Consider the following 17500-nt stretch of genomic DNA (forward strand, 5'->3'; position numbering starts at 1 on the left):
AAACTGCAGGAGATCTTAATCAACATCCCAGGCCGTGCAAAACACAATAGCCGGTTCTCCTTTCTCCTTCATACCTGTGCAAAACACAATAGCTGGTTCTCCTTTCTCCTTCAAACCTGTGCAAAACACAACAGCTGGTTCTCCTTTCTCCTTCATACCTGTGCAAAACACAACAGCTGATTCTCCTTTCTCCTTCATACCTGTGCAAAACACAACAGCTGGCTCTTCTTTCTCCTTCATACCTGTGCAAAACACAACAGCTGATTCTCCTTTCTCCTTCATACCTGTGCAAAACACAACAGCTGATTCTCCTTTCTCCTTCATACCTGTGCAAAACACAACAGCTGATTCTCCTTTCTCCTTCATACCTGTGCAAAACACAACAGCTGGTTCTCCTTTCTCCTTCATACCTGTGCAAAACACAACAGCTGGCTCTTCTTTCTCCTTCATACCTGTGCAAAACACAACAGCTGGTTCTCCTTTCTCCTTCATACCTGTGCAAAACACAACAGCTGGCTCTTCTTTCTCCTTCATACCTGTGCAAAACACAACAGCTGGTTCTCCTTTCTCCTTCATACCTGTGCAAAACACAACAGCTGGTTCTCCTTTCTCCTTCATACCTGTGCAAAACACAACAGCTGGGTTCTCCTTTCTCCTTCATACCTGTGCAAAACACAATAGCTGGTTCTCCTTTCTCCTTCATACCTGTGCAAAACACAACCGCTGGTTCTCCTTTCTCCTTCATACCTGTGCAAAACACAACCGCTGGTTCTCCTTTCTCCTTCATACCTGTGCAAAACACAACAGCTGGGTTCTCCTTTCTCCTTCATACCTGTGCAAAACACAACAGCTGGTTCTCCTTTCTCCTTCATACCTGTGCAAAACACAACAGCTGGTTCTCCTTTCTCCTTCATACCTGTGCAAAACACAACAGCTGGGTTCTCCTTTCTCCTTCATACCTGTGCAAAACACAATAGCTGGTTCTCCTTTCTCCTTCATACCTGTGCAAAACACAACCGCTGGTTCTCCTTTCTCCTTCATACCTGTGCAAAACACAACCGCTGGTTCTCCTTTCTCCTTCATACCTGTGCAAAACACAACAGCTGGACTATCCTTTCTCCTTCATACCTGTGCAAAACACAACACGCTGGTCAGGCCTTCCATGGAAAGATGTTCGTATTTTCTTGAAATACCACACTTACGGCTACCCTTTTGTCACATCTTTCAATGGTGAAGTATTTTTATTTTTTATTATTTTTATTTTAAAGATATCTTGGATCCAGAATATCGATCCCTATCATCGCTAAACTGGTATCGATCAGGCCCTGGTCCGTTGCCGGGTCCTTCATATCTTGCACCAGATTGTCAGGAAAATCCGCTCACCACCTTTTTGTGTTGGGGCGAAGTAGGGGAGAAGCGGAGGGTGGGGGTGGGGGATATAGGGGGATAAGGGCGGCGGGTGAAGGAGGCTGCCGCATCATCTACATCAGTTCAGGGGCATTGTAGGAGTTTTCCTACGCCGCTCATCCTCAGCCTCCCCTACACATCTATAGTCAGGTTCGTCTGAACCTTCACTGACTTTCTGCTTGCTGGTCCCACATTCTTTCTCATTGTGTGGTTCATCACTTCATAGTTAGCTGTAACACCATATCTAAACACGTTAAAACATTAGGATTGGAATCTTTTAAAACTCTGGGATTAGGCATATCGTCATTAAAAACACACCAACTACGTTTCTCAGACAATGCTTGCGGAGGACATTTTGACTGTACATTTTGCAGATATCACAGAGAAACAGAAGTCTACTTTACTTCATTTTGTCCAAACTATATTGCTAACTTAGGGAACTGCACATTGGGAGGAAGTATTTCAACCGTCCTTCCAGCTTCGAACTATCGCCATCATTTACCAACAATAATAAAACTGTTGAATCACATCTCACCACTTTGACCTACATTTACAAAGTATTCCCGATTAGAAAAATGTAAATGATCAATCATTGAAGAGTTACTTTCATGCTATACCTCTGGGTGCGTTGACCTCTGTTGATATGGGTCAGTGGTATGAGTCAATAAACATGGCTCCCATGATCAGTGCGTGTATGTGTGTGTGTGTGTGTGTGTGTGTGTGTGTGTGTGTGGTGTTGCGTTTGTGTGAGTCTGTTGACTCTCTCTCTCTCTCTCTCTCTCTCTCTCTCTGTGTGTGTGTGTGTGTGTGTGTGTGTGTGTGTGTGTGAATGGTGTTGCGTTTGTGTGAGTCTGTTGAGTCTGTGTATGTGTGTGTGTGTGTGTGTGTGTGTGTGTGTGTGTGTGTGTGTGTGTGCGCGCGCGCTCGTGTGTGTGTATGTATGTATGTATGTATATATGTATGTGTGTGTGTGTGTGTGTGTGTGTGTGTGTGAAGTTTGCTAGTCACAGTTTGGTGAGTATGTAACTATAATGTAATGTGCTATGCGAAAAACAACAACAAACATGTGTTTAAAAACACACAACAATAATAATAATAATGATAATGATAATAATGATAATGATATCATGTATATAGTGTTAGATCTTGTGCAGAGACAAATCCTAGCGCTTTCACACCAGTCAGTCACACGCAGGCATAACTTTAGACTGGGGAAAAAAACAAAAAAACGCTTTGCAGAGCACCAAGACCAAGAGTTTCTAGACAGTGCGCTATAAAAGTATCCAGTAGTAGTAGTAGTAATAGTAGTAGTAGTAGTAGTAGCAGTAGTAGTAGTAGTAGTATCGTCACAACCCTTCAGGGTGGCAGCGCTTCCTGTACCGGAAGGCCGCACCACAATCCTCCATCTGTCACGGTTGTGGGCCGGTGCCTGCTTTGGGGCAAAGCTCCTTCCATAAACCTCGGTGATAGACTGGGCCCACAATGCAGAGGGAACACACAGACTCCCTGATGAGCCAGTGATGTGGACAGTTTGGCTGATGCACCACTTCTAGGTCAAGGCTGTGTGTGTCTGTGTGTGTGTCTGTGTGTGTGTATGTGTGTCTCTCTGTGTAAGGAATGACAATACATTCATTTCTGAATCCAAGGACGGATTGATATCATGCACATCCCAAACAGGACCGGCACACTCATATGGGAGAGAATGAAAAATGGTTTCTTTCGTTTGACAGTAACTTGCACCATGAAAAATCTGTCTGTCATAACACATACATGGCATGGCACAGAGATACGCTTGCCAGACTTTGAAATTTTGCGTCACTACTTTGACGTAGTTACACTAATTACGTCGCTGAGGAAGGTCCGAGACAGAAAATTTCGTTCTTGTGCAAAAGGCTAGGCTTGTTCTTTGTTTCTCTCTCTCTCTCTCTCTCTCTCTCTCTCTCTCTCTCTATTTCTTTGAGATGTCATCCCAATTCATTGCCTCCATTCATCCGTGCTGACGGTCCTTCAGTTTGAGCTGTGTGGGGTGGCGGCCTGTTAGCGCTGAAGACCTTAACGCTTGACATTTTGAGCAGCGCCTTTCCTTCAACGTGATGAATAGTCTCCATTAGTTCCACCACAAGTGCATCAAGGGACCCGGTAGGTTGGGGGATGTGGGGTAGATAATTCGACTCTGATTGGTCAACAATGAACCCGCGAGACGAAAGATGATTGGCTGAGGGTCACCTCAGGGGAGAGAAGATGATTGGATCAGGGGAGGTCCCTTCTCAGGGGCTCCTGATCTCGCTCTTCTCCCTTAGCAGCGCCGCCTGCTGTCTGTGCTTCTGTTCTCTCCGTGTCCTGTGTCTGTCGCGTGAGGGAGTGCCCGAGTGCGTGCGTGCGTAAAACGAAAGAAAAAAATGATGTATTATCTCTCATCTAACCTTTGTTCCACTGTAAATTACACCAGAGAGAGAGAGAGAGAGAGAGAGAGAGAGAGAGAGAGAGAGAGAGAGGGGGGTAGGGGGAGGAAGAAAGAGAGAGAGAGAGGGCGCGATAAAGAGCGGGGAGAGAGATATATATAGAGAGAGCGAGAGATAGAGAGAGAAAGAGAAAGATAGCGGAGAGAGAGAGAGAGAGAGAGAGAGAGAGAGAGAGAGAGAGAGAGAGAGAGAGCTACATACATACATACAGTGAAAGAGAGAATGAAGGGGGTGGTGTGGCGGGGGGAAAACGAGATGGAGACAGACATACATACAGACGTACAGACAAACAATGAGACAACACAGGAAAAACAAACAAACAAAACAAAAAACAAAAACAAACCAACAACAAAAAACCAGAAACAGGACTAAAACCCATTTAACGAGGATCAGACAGACATCTTACAGCTTGTACCGGCACAGTGTGTACACCACACAGCCAGACATCTTCCAGCTTGTACCAGCACAGTGTGTACACCACACAGCCAGACATCTTCCAGCTTGTACCAGCACAGTGTGTACACCACACAGCCAGACATCTTCCAGCTTGTACCAGCACAGTGTGTACACCACACAGCCAGACATCTTCCAGCTTGTACCGGCACAGTGTGTACACCACACAGCCAGACATCTTACAGCTTGTACCAGCACAGTGTGTACACCACACAGCCAGACATCTTACAGCTTGTACCAGCACAGTGTGTACACCACACAGCCAGACATCTTACAGCTTGTACCGGCACAGTGTGTACACCACACAGCCAGACATCTTCCAGCTTGTACCGGCACAGTGTGTACACCACACAGCCAGAGAAAAGAGGGAGGAGGAAGGCCGCTGGAGAAAAACTACAAAAAATAAACAGAACACAACAGCAACAATACACACACATTAGCACACACACACACGCACACACACACACACACACACACACATACACACACACACACACGCATATTCACACACACACACACACACACACACACACACACACACACACACACAGAGTCTCTCTCTCTCGCTCTCTCTGTGGTCCATCTGATATTACGACAGCAAAGCATCATTGTGGCTGTGAGCACAGAACAGCCAAGTGCTTCACACCACAGACCACTGTCACACGAACATTCATTGTCATAATTCATTGTTTTCATGCCTCCCAGACATTCTCCACCCCACTTAGAACCGGACACCACTTTTCTAAAAATAGGTGGTAGCGCATGCATTCTTTGAGCCCCTCTGCAAACTGAAGCCAGCGGAAGTGTTCAATCAGCCATTTTGCTACTCGTGTCAGTACAGCTGTAACTCTTATATGTAATCGATGTTGTCGAGCGCTCAGCTGGCTACGATGACTGCTTCACGGCAAGCTGTCAGTTGCTCGCGGCGTCAGTTAAGCTGACATTCCTGTGTGTGCCTCCACTTACAAGTTTGCGCTACATGTCACTGCACTGTTTTTCCTGTAATAACTGTGATAAATAAATAATTGGCAGATATCGATTAAGACACAACATTTGGTATGTCATGGGGGCAATTTCAAGCATAACACGATTTCATCGAAGATACACGGTTACAGTTCAGAAACTACCACCAATTAGCAGACGACTTCTCAACTGACGGACTGACGGCCGAATACAAGTCTCAGTATGGCGTCCAGTTGGCTTCAGCGTTCCTAGTTAAGGAATATCCATCTGTTTTTAGAGCAGTGGCCAGACACACACAGTCCGTGCCCGCCTTAGTGTCCAGTCTCTGAGCATCGAGCGCCCGATACAAAATGGGACCTGAAGGCAATCGCAATAGCGACAACAACAACCAGCCAAAAATGACTCCGTCTAATTTCACACTAAGCTGTCAGCAGCTGACAACAGCCGGTCGATAATTCTACGCACGTCGTTGTTGCGCTTTTCTGCCATGTATGCCGGCGGTAAGTGTTCACACTAGCCACCAGCCGTCTCCAGCCAGCTGTTTGGTTTGTCGCGTGTAGACAGAAAAGACTGATGGCTGGTCAAGGAACGGGTCTCTCCAATGATGCCAGCAGCGTGAATCCCAGTCATATTCGTTTCTCCCGTCTGAAGAGCGCCGTATTGTTTCTGGCTGAAAGCAACTGGCTGTGTGTGTGTGTGTGTGTGTGTGTGTGTGTGTGTTGCTGTATCAGGCTGACGGCAACTGGCGGGGCTTAGTGTGAACGTTGCCTTATGGGATGGGGATATTGTTCAGTCAGTCTCTCAAATGGGGAGAAACGATTGATTAGTTCTGTGATTGCTCCCCAAAACAGACGATCCTTCTCAAGTGGAATGGAAAAAGAACGTGGTTTTAACTGAAGATGGGGACAAAGCGAAGTGTATGTTCACGTGTACTGGAGAACATCCAAGATCAACACCCACAAAAGTGAAGAAACGGTCATCAGCAGATGTTTCAGGACCATCACTGACTAGAGATGGCCCCCGTATCATTTCCATCCCTAGACTGTTGAGTTTCAGTTTCAGTTTTTCAAGGAGGTGTCACTGCGTTCGAACAAGTCCATATAAGCGACACCACATCTGCATGGCAGATGTCTGACAGCAGCATAACCCAACGCGCTTGTCAGGCCTTGATTGTGTACTATTTGTGAATGTGTACTATGACTTTGTGTGTGTGTGTGTGTGTGTGTGTGTGTGTGTGTGTGTGTGTGTGAATGATTTGATATTTTTTGTATCTTGAGTTCAGTTTTTCTTGTTGGTATTTACGTGTTTGTGTGTGTGTGTTTTTTTTGTTTTGTTTTGCTTTGTTTTTGTAAACGCTTAGGGCTTACTTACAAGATTAGGTGTAAATTCTCATGATAACAATAATAATAATAATGATAATGATCAACGCACGGGGGAAAAGGAACAGTGGGAAGAAAGAACAAGGCAGACATGACACCGTGTCTCTTTTCGATAAAAAACTTTGTATATTAGTTGCGAAAATAATGATTGCCCATTGCGAAGCGACAATGACTTGTTAATGTGTATTTTGCTTGTTTGGTCGCGTGGGCTTGTTTGGTCGCGTGCAATTATAACAACGGAGAATGGAAAAAAGAGCACAATTAAAGGCAACTTTGTGAAAACACAACAAAACAACAACAACAACAAAAACAACAACAACAACAAAAACAACAACAACAACAACAACAAAAAACACTGGTAGGCGAAGAATTTTGCTGTCATTTGGAAAACGACTTTGTTGAAGATGTTGAAAGAATAAGCTAGGGGTGGGGGTTGTGGGGGGTTGGAGGTGGTGGGCAGAAAAGCATCACCATTAACCCTTTTCGTTATATCCGCTGAAACCATTAATGCAGTCTTCTCTTAGCTAAGGGCTAAGCACGTTATTTGTGGGTGATTATCCCTGTCTCTGTCTCTGTCTGTCTGTCTGTCTCCCCCTCCCCCTCTCTCCCTATCTCTTCCCCCTCTCCCCTTATATGATATCAACATCGAAATTTACCTGAACTCAATGGTCGTTACAACAAGCCAGTTTGACAAATTAAGTGAGTCTAATTGTGAAAAAAAAGAAAAGAAAAACAAAACAAAACAAAAAAACAAACAAAAAAAAACAAACCTCACTTGTGATACACTTAATAAAAAATCCAAGCTTTTTACGCATTGAGTATAATTTCAAAATGTAATGTTTAAGATGAGATAGATCAGTTTAAAGCAAATTAAGTCCCCTACCATTAATTACAGAGTAATTTCCCTTTTTTACTATCTGCACCAAAACGTTTGCAAAATGAATAAAACTTCCATGCTTAGCAAAAGAAGTTCCTGTTTGAACAAAAAATGATAATAATGACTGCTCTTGTTGTTGGGTCAGAATATCAGATCAAAGTGCCAAGTTTAGAGAATACAAAAATATAAATATAACAGTAAATGCAGTTTGCATATAATTAGGCTTCATTTTTTATTTTTTTGTGCCCATCCCAGAGGTGCAATATTGTTTTAAACAAGATGACTGGAAAAAACCGAATTTTTCCTATTTTCATGCCTAATTTGGTGTCAACTGACAAAGTATTTGCAGAGAAAATGTCAATGTTAAAGTTTACCACGGACACACAGACACACAGACACAAACACGCACACAGACACACACACACACACACACACACACACACACACACACACACACACACACACACACATACACACACACACAGACAACCGAACACCGGGTTAAAACATAGACTCACTTTGTTTACACAAGTGAGTCAAAAAGCAAATATACATACATACATACACACATACAAACATACATACATACATACATATAAATGAAAGCGACACAGCAGAGGCAAGAAGTAACCTTGACAAAAGGGAAGAATCACAAAAAAGTTCTGCAATTGTTCGAGCGGCGAATGTTATAATAATAACCATCTTCATCATAAAAAAAGGAATACACTGAACAACAAAAAGGCTCGTACGTGCAGAAAAAAACAACAAAGCGTCATGTTGAATAGGACTTTGCCGAACTTGCCACCAGAGCAGATTAAGGGCAGAGTACAGAGACACATACCCATTGACACGTTTCTCCACATGTCTGCTGACTCACGTGTAATCTTCTCTAATGGCGAAGGCTGTGGATTTCAAACTCTCTATGTGTATGGATATTTGCTTCTCTCTCTCTCTCTCTGGAGGTGGTGGGCAGAGAGAAGCATCATGGATGTAAAAAAGCATGTGCATGCTTATTCCACTTTCCTCATTAAAAAGATTCGTTCGTTCGTTCGTTCGTTCGTTCTCTCTCTCTCTCTTCCTCTCTCTCTCTCTCCCCTCTCTCTCTTCTCTCTCTCTCTCTCTCTCTCCTCTCTTCCTCTCTCTCTCTCCCCCCCCCCTCTCTCTCTCTCTCTCTCACAATTTTTGTTCTGATTTGTACCTACTCTATCACTGGCGCTCTACAGGCAATGACATTAAATGTAGTGTTGAGTTCAGTCTCTCTCTCTCTGTGTCTCTGTCTCTCTCTGTGTCTCTCTCTCCCTCTCCCTCTCTCTCCCCCCCCTCTCTCTCTCACTCACCCCGCCTCTCTCTCTTTCTCACAATTTTTGTTCTGATTTGTACCTATTCTGTCACTAGAGTTCTACAGGCAGTGACATTAAACATCTTAGTGTTCAGTTCAGTGTTCTCTCTCTCTCTCTCTCTCTCTCTCTCTGTGTCCCTCTCTGTCTCTCTGTCTCTGTCTCTCTATCTTTCGTTGTGTCTCTGTCTCGATCTATCTGCATGTTTGTTTCATGCTTCATTCGAGTTCGCTTTGTGTGTGCATAGGAAAACGTGTATCTGCACGTCGGAATCTCTCTCTCTCTCTCTCTCTCTCTCTCTCTCTCTCTCTCCACACACACACACACACACACACACACACACACACACACACACACACACACATATATATATATATATACACACCTTTAAGCAGTATCGTGTGTCGAGCGCATGTTTAATAACAAACAACTGCTTTACATGCTCATGAACATGAAGGATTCTATCCACACAATATTTCTATGTAAATGTACACCATATACACATAATATTTCATTCACATAAACGTTAAAAAAAGAAAAGAAAAGAAAAAAAAAGACAAGCTTCGAATGTGTGAACTGGACTTACGAATATATGACAATTACAGTCCAGTGTATGTTATCGACATTTTCTCATCGACAAAATACTTCACTTCACGAAAGCTGAGTATACCCAGAGACAGTTAAAGCAGCATAATGCAGTATCAACCAACAACAACATCACCAAAAACAACAGTATCAGTATAAGTTGTCAGTCTCTCAAGGAGGCGTCACTGTGTTCGAACAAATCCATATACGCTACACCACATCTGCCAAGCAGATGCCTGACCAGCAGCATAACCCAACGCGCTTAGCCAGGCCTTGAGAAAAAAAACAACAACAAAAAACCCAAAAAAACAAACAAACAAAAAACAACAACCAAAAAAAAACAAAAAAAAACACACACACAAAAAACCCCCGAAAGAAAAAAAGGAAAGAAAAAAAAGTAAAATACAAAAACAAAACAATAGCAACATAAAAACCAGCAAAAACACTAACAATGGTATCAGTACATGACGGGCGCAATAGCCGAGTGGTTAAAGTGTTGGACTGTCAATCTGAGAGTCCCGGGTTCGAATCATGGTGACGGCGCCTGGTGGGTAAAGGGTGGAGATTTTTTCGATCTCCCAGGTCAGCATATGTGCAGACCTGCTAGTGCCTGAACCCCCTTCGTGTGTATATGCAAGCAGAAGATCAAATACGCACGTTAAAGATCCTGTAATCCATGTCAGCGTTCGGTGGGTTATGGTAACAAGAACATACCCAGCATGCACACCCCCGAAAACGGAGTATGGCTGCCTACATGGCGGGGTAAAAACGGTCATACACGTAAAAGCCCACTCGTGTGCATACGAGTGAACGCAGAAGAAGAAGAAGAGAAGGTATCAGTACAAAAACCGCGCAAACTTTTTTGGTAACAAAATGCATAGCGCTTGCATTCTGGTGTAAAGTGGCATTATGAACCCAATGCAACAAGAAAAAGAAGAAGAACAAATAATGATAATAGTAATAATGGAATGAAACCCGCGTACATTTTTAGGAAACAAAAATTCCGTAATGTTTAGCGTTTGAACTGGGGCATAAAGGGGTATCGTGAAGGAACAAGTCCTTCATTTGAATAATGATTAGGCTTTGAGATCAAGCCGAACTCTCTCGCTGACAATGTTTCTTCAGCTGATTTTTCCTAGGCGTGTGACTTATGATGCAGTGATCACCAGAGATCAAATTTCAAGACATGGTTTTGGCATGGTGCTGTGTTCTTGCTACACGATTTTCCTCACGCCAGCAGGTGTGGGTGGGTGGGTGCTTGACGTCGGTTGTGGAAGGTGAAGGGCGACAGAAGGAGAGGACTGGGCCCCGCCTACCCACGCCGAGCCCTAGCCACAGTGGGTATGAATGCGCTGCTTCTAGGGCCGAAAAAGGCAAGGGGACCTTTATACCTGTAAACTGCTGTCTGACACTGGTGGAGGTCTCCGCTCCTCAGGCGAAGCAGCTCCGTATAACCCAGCTATTCTCCTCCTCTTCTTCTTCCTCCTCCTCCTCGTCCTCCTCCACCTCTTCTTCTCCCTCTTCTTCTTCTTCTTCCTCCTCCTCCTCGTTCTCCTCCTCTTCTTCTTCTTCCCCCTCCCCCTCCTCCTCCTCCTCTTCTTCTTCTTGTTCCCCATCCTCCTCCTTTTATTCATCGTCTTCATCTTCTTCTTCTTCCTCCTCCTCCCCCTCTTCTTCTTCTTCTTCCCCCTCTTCTTCTTCTTCTTCCCCCTCTTCTTCTTCTTCTCCTTCCCCCTCCTCCTCCTCTTCTTCATCTACATCTTCTTCCTCCTCCTTCTTGTCCTCTTCTCCTCCTCCTCCTCCTTCTTTTTGCTGCTGCAGCTGTTATTATCATTATTATTCCCTTTTTTCATGGAGGGTGATTGATATCAGAGCCATTGGTGCTGACTGGTTAGCAGACAGTGGTCACCCACACATCTACGTCTCCAGCCCGAGACCAGGGAATCATCTGCCGCCGCACGTGGGTCATCTCTGGTCGTCATCCCCCCCTCCCTCCCCCCCCCCCACCCCCCACCCCCACCCCCCTGATTCTGCACCATCAGTGTCTTCACGCTGGCTCTGAAGCACAGCTCCTGTTATCGGATTTGTCCCCCTTTGTGACGGGCGGTCAGCTTAGCGGATGGAGCTCAGGATGTCTGTCATATATACAACGCAGTGCACACTACTGGGGATTTCTGTCATACGTACAGACCACAGCACTCAGACATGTGGGATCAGTGTCAGCCCAGGAAGGCAGAGGATGAAGAAGAAGAGGTGGGAAGGGAAGAAAGGAAAGAAGGATGAAAAAGAAAACCGATGGATAAGAAGAATAAGGAGAAAATGCAGAGGATGATGGTGATGATGATGATGACAGTGGAGAAGAAGAAGAAGAAGAAGAAGAAGAAGAAGAAGAAGAAGAAGAGGGGGAGGAGGAGGATATAACAAGCCCTGCCTTTCCCACATCCTATGATATGTTGGAATCAAAGGCTTTTTATGCCACTGCTGCTGCTGATGACAATGATAATGATGACGATTACGACGACGATGACGTCGACGACAATGATGATGGATCCAGTCAGTGGAGCAATGTGTTCTTTTTCCTTGTCCATGTGAAGTTATTTGTATTTGTATTTCTTTTTATCACAACAGATTTCTCTGTTTGGGCTGCTCTATCCAGGGAGAGCGCGTCGCTACACTACAGCGGCACCCATTTTTTTGGCGTTTTTTTTCTGCGTGGAGTTTTATTTGTTTTTCCTATCGAAGTGGATTTTTCTACAGAATTTTGTCAGAAACAACCCTTTTGTTGCCGTGGGTTCTTTTACGTGCGCTAAGTGCATGCTGCACGTTTATCATCTCATCCGAATGACTAGCGTCTAAACCACCACTCAAGGTCTAGTGGAGGGGGAGAAAATATCGGCGGCTGAGCCGTGATTCGAACCAGCGCGTTCAGATTCTCTCGCTTCCTAGGCGGACGCGTTACCTCTAGGCCATCACTCCACCAAGCCGATTGAACGTAGACAGTCTTGTCTCCGGCTCGAAACAAGCAAGGGAAAAAAGCAGACAAAAGAACTCTGTTTGGGTTCATTCCAGTGTACTTTTTATTTACCTGTGTGCTAGTGGAATCGGTAGAATAAGCAGCATTGACTCCAAGTTGTGTACCTTGTGTATGAAGAGAGTTACCACTCTTTTTTTCTCTCAAAAACCTGGTGGTTTATTGGACAACAACAACACACACAAATATGTGTATATATGTGTATATATACGTGGCAGTGTGTGGTGGTGGTGTGGTGATATATATATATATATATATATATATATATATATATATATATATGAGAGAGAGAGATGATAATAATAAAGCCAAGCCCACATGTCTTCGTTTTTCACACTGAAATGGGCAGATGCATAAAAAGTCTAGTTTTAAGTATTTACCTTCAAAACTAGTTTGCGCTTGGGGTGGGTTTAAGGCTGGTGGCTTTGAAAAGTTTTCGTGAATGCTCCTGATTGTCATTTTGTTCCTCCAAAAGTTGTTGTCGTCGTATTTCGGATTGAAGTCTAACATTCTACCAGAAAAAAAAGAAAAAAGAAGAAGAAAGAAAGCACGAAAGAAATAAGTAAGGAAAAGAAGAAAATTATAATGAAAAAAATGAAATAAGAGAAAAGAAAGTTAGGACAAAAAAAAAGAAGAAAAAAAAGAAGAAAAAGCAGAGAGAAAGATGAAAATTGGAAAACAGACAGAAAGAAAGAAAGAAGGGAAGATAGAAAGAAAGAAAGAAAGACACGAAGATAGAAAGAAAGAAAGAAAACAACTCTCTGGAATCTAGTCCTTTACCGAAATGTAATTTCTCAATGTGGACAGGGCAGCACGCACATACGCTCCACCCCCTCTGCCCTCCCCACCCCCTCCGCCCCCTATCGACACCCCCTGCCCCTAGCCCCCATCGACAGAGGCTGAGAGACAGACACAAAGACATGCATAGAGACAGACACAGAGACAGACATAGAGACAGACACAAAGACAGACATAGAGACAGACAAACAGGTAGACAGACAGACTGACATTCAGAGAGACGGACAGACAGATTCAGAGAGAGGGAGAGAGATAGGGAGTGAGAGAGTGAGAGAGAGAGAGAGAGAGGGAGAAAGAGAGAGATAGGGGGAGAGAGATAGAGAGAGATAGGGAGAGAGAGGAATAGATAGAGATAGGGATATTGAGAGAGAAAGAAAGAGAGATAGGATATATATATATATATATATGGAGATATATATATATATAGTTAGAGAAAGAGAGAGAGATAGGGAGAGAGAGAGAGATAGGGAGAGACATATATATATATATATATATATATATATATATATATATAGAGAGAGAGAGAGAGAGAGAGAGAGAGAGAGAGAGAGAGAGGGAAAGACAGACAGCAAAGCAGACAAACAGCAGAGAGACAGACACAGAGAGAGACAGACACACACACAGACAGACACACAGCAAAACAGATCGCCTTGTGTGGTGTATATCAATATGTTTACAATAATGATTCATTACAACACTTTGATTAAGTGAATATATGCAATAGTTTTTATATGTTATTGAATCATTTTGACTAAGTCCTGTTTATATTTATGTGTTGATTAACGGTCTACTTTCGTTTCGCCGCACCTGATGTGATTTCTCTTAATGAGATAATGAAGTTATTCTTATCTTATCTTACCTTGCCTTATAGTCAAGCAGACAGAGAGGCAAACAGGCAGATAAACTATATAGACAGACATACAGACAGACAAACAGACCGACAGACAGACAGGCAGACAGACAGGCAGAGTCAAACTGTGGCTCACCGTTTTGCCGTCTTGTTGCCCTTGTCACCGACGAGTCTAGCTGCAGTAATTTGAAGACACCTGACCGACAGACAGACAGACAGACAGACAGACAGACGGACAGACAGAGGGAACCTATGCAAATCACACCGCTGATGTGAGAGAGCAACGAGGTAAAATGGCAGACTTTTACACAATCTGTCAACGCTGCACTGCCACTGTTAATCAGATAGCACGTTGACCACCGTATCGACAGCACTGCGGATGTCACTGTTGGGGGAAAAAAAAAATAAGTTGATCAAATCTCTCTCTGCTGGAGTTCGCGCCTGATGTCTGCCAACTAGCCTACCTTATCGTGTTAACACTCTATGGAACAAGCACGCTTGTTTTTTTTTTTCTTTTTTTCTCAGCCTAACTTTATCGCTCATGTACAACGCAAAAAAGATTCACAGTTTATAGCACCAGGGTTTTGTTTGGATTTTTTTGTTGCGAATTTATTTCATGTTTTGCAAACGAGGTTTGACCAGTATGTCTGTGATGCAGTTACATCACTCTGTTTTTTTTTTTGTTTTGTTTTTCCCTTTTCTCTCAAGTCAATTGTTTTCTTTCCTTTCTTTTGTCAGCTATCTTCCTTTAGATCATTCTGCTTCTGTCTTCGTTCTCCCTTTCCGCTATCCACGCTTTTGGTGCTCACAGTGTCTGTACGTGTCTATTCTTCTTCTTTTCTTTCTTTTTTTCTCTCTCTCTCTCTTTTCTCTCCTTCTCTCTGTCTGTCTCCACTGTCCTCTAGTCTTTCTCTTTCTCGTTCGCCCTCTCTCTTTCTCTGACTGTTGTCCGGTTGTGTTGCTGCCCGTGTTATGTCCCTTGTCCGTGAGTTGTTGCCCTTATAACACTGTCGCCTGCCTGTCTGCCTGCATGCCCACTCTGCTGGGCGCTAATCCGGCTGGTCGCCTGCAAGTCGAGACAGCAATGCTGTTGGTGTGTGGTGTGTGGTGGTGGTGTGGTGGTGTGTGGTGTGTGGTGGTGGTGTTTTGTGGTGTTCTGTGGTGGTGGTGGTGGTGTGGTGGTGGTGGTGGTGGTATGTGTGGTGGTGGTGTGTGGTGGTGGTGGTGATGGTGTGTGGTGGTGGTGGTGGTGGTGTGTGGTGTTGTGTGGTGGTGGTGGTGGTGTGTGGTGGTGGTGTGTGGTGTGTGGTGGTGTGTGGTGTGTGGTGGTGGTGGTGGTGGTGTGTGGTGTGTGGTGGTGGTGTGGTTGTGTGTGGTAGTGGTGGTGGTGGTGTGTGTGGTGTGTGGTGGTGGTGGTGGTGGTGTTTTGGGTGTGGTGTGTGGTGGTGGTGTGTGGTGGTGGTGGTGTGTGGTGGTAGTGGTGGTGTGTGGTGGTGGTGTGTGGTGGTCGTGTGTGGTGGTGGTGGTGTGTGGTGGTGGTGTGTGGTGGTGGTGGTGTGTGGTGGTGGTGGTGGTGTGTGGTGGTGGTGTGTGGTGGTCGTGTGTGGTGGTGGTGGTGTGTGGTGGTGGTGGTGTGTGGTGGTGGTGGTGGTGGTGGTGGTTTGTGGTGGTATGTGGTGTGTGGTGGTGGTGTGTGGTGGTGGTGTGTGGTGTGTGGTGGTGGTGGTGTGTGGTGGTGGTGGTGTTGGTGTGTGGTGGTGGTGTGTGGTGTTGTGTGGTGGTGGTGTGTGGTGGTGGTGGTGTGTGGTGGTGTGTGGTGGTGGTGGTGGCGTGGTTATGGTGGTGTGTGGTGTGTGGTGGTGGTGTGTGGTGTGTGGTGGTGGTGATGGTGGTGGTGGTGATCTACGGCCGTTCCATTATTTCGTTCTCCGAGGGTTGGTCTTGACTAGTTACAGTGAGATGGATGGCCATCGTCTGTTTGTGTTTGTATGCAAAGTGGTGTGTGTTGCGGGGTGGGGGTGGGGGTGGGGGTGGGGGAGGTTTGGGGGTGGGGGGTGGGGATCCTCTGTGTGTGTGTGTGTGTGTGTGTGTGTGTGTGTGTGTGTGTGTGTGTGTGTGTGGAGGGAGACAGACAGATAGACAGACAGGAAGACAGACGAATGGAACGGGATGGAGGAGGGAGCGGCTGTATCCAGCTCACGCGCCACAAACATTTCGCCACCTCCAACATGATGCACACACCCACCCACCCACCAACAAATTTACTGGCCCCAGTCCCCACTTCCACCCCCCCCCCCAGTTCTTACCCCCCCCCCCCCACTCCGTCCCCTATCACTCCTCCGTCTCAGCCCCCCCCCCTTCCCCATCTTATCACCCACCCCACCCCAAGGTGGCAGAATGGTTAAGACACTCATCTGCCAATACACAGTCCGTGAGGGTGTGGGTTCAAATCCCGCTCTCGCCCTTTCTCCCAAGTTTGACAGGAAAATCAAACTGAGCGTCTAGTCATTCGGATGAGACGATAATAAACCCGAGGTTCCGTGTGCAGCACGCACTTGTCGCACTGAAAAAGAACCCATGGCAAGGGGATTGTTGTTCTCTGACAAAGTTTTGTAGGAGAAATCCACTCTGATATGCACACAAACTATGCATGTATGCTTACTCAAGGCCTGGCTAAGCGCGTTGGGTTATGCTGCTGGTCAGGCATCAGCTAGCAGATAAGGTGTAGCGTATATGGATTTGTCCGAACGCAGTGTCGCCTCCTTGAGAAACTGAAACTGAAAACTGAAATATCCTTCGTGACGTAAGATGTATGTGACAAACTAAACGATTGCAATTATATCCTTCCATATTCGATTCATATCCATCCTCAGAAAGATTTTCTTTTTGTATGATATAATATGGAAATGAAAGACGTGATACCACGTGGTTGGGTCAGTTCAAATCTGTATACGTCAATGACCGATCACAGACTATAAAACTAAACCCCTCAGTACACTACAGTACAGTACAGTACAATACAGTACAGTACAATACAATACAATACAGTAGAATAAGAACTGTAGTACAGTACAATGCGGTACAGTATATTACAATACAGTACAGTACAATACAGTTCAGAACAATACAGTATAGTATTGTAAGGTATAATACAGTCCAGTCCAGTACAACACAGTACAATGAAATGCATTACAATGCAGCACGATACAATGTAATACTGTCCAGTACAACACAGTATAATACAGTACAATAAAATGCATTACGATACAATAAAGAACAGCACAATACAAAACAGTACAACATGGTGCTATGCAGTACAGTAAAGTACATCACACTACAGTACAATACAACGCGGTAT

At 44.7% G+C, this 17500-nt stretch overlaps 1 protein-coding gene across 1 annotated transcript in view; it reads right to left on the reverse strand.

The window, feature by feature from the left end:
- Positions 1–15132, reverse strand: part of LOC143282528 (uncharacterized) — a 42746-nt gene extending 27614 nt beyond the window's left edge. Inside the window, exon 1 of the mRNA XM_076588205.1 lies at positions 14279–15132. The gene's annotated coding sequence lies outside the window, so the exon portion shown is untranslated. The remainder of the gene's footprint in view (positions 1–14278) is intronic.
- Between the last annotated feature and the right edge of the window lie 2368 nt (positions 15133–17500).

This window comes from Babylonia areolata, chromosome 5 (genome assembly GCF_041734735.1).
Source record: "Babylonia areolata isolate BAREFJ2019XMU chromosome 5, ASM4173473v1, whole genome shotgun sequence".
Taxonomy (NCBI): domain Eukaryota; kingdom Metazoa; phylum Mollusca; class Gastropoda; order Neogastropoda; family Buccinidae; genus Babylonia; species Babylonia areolata.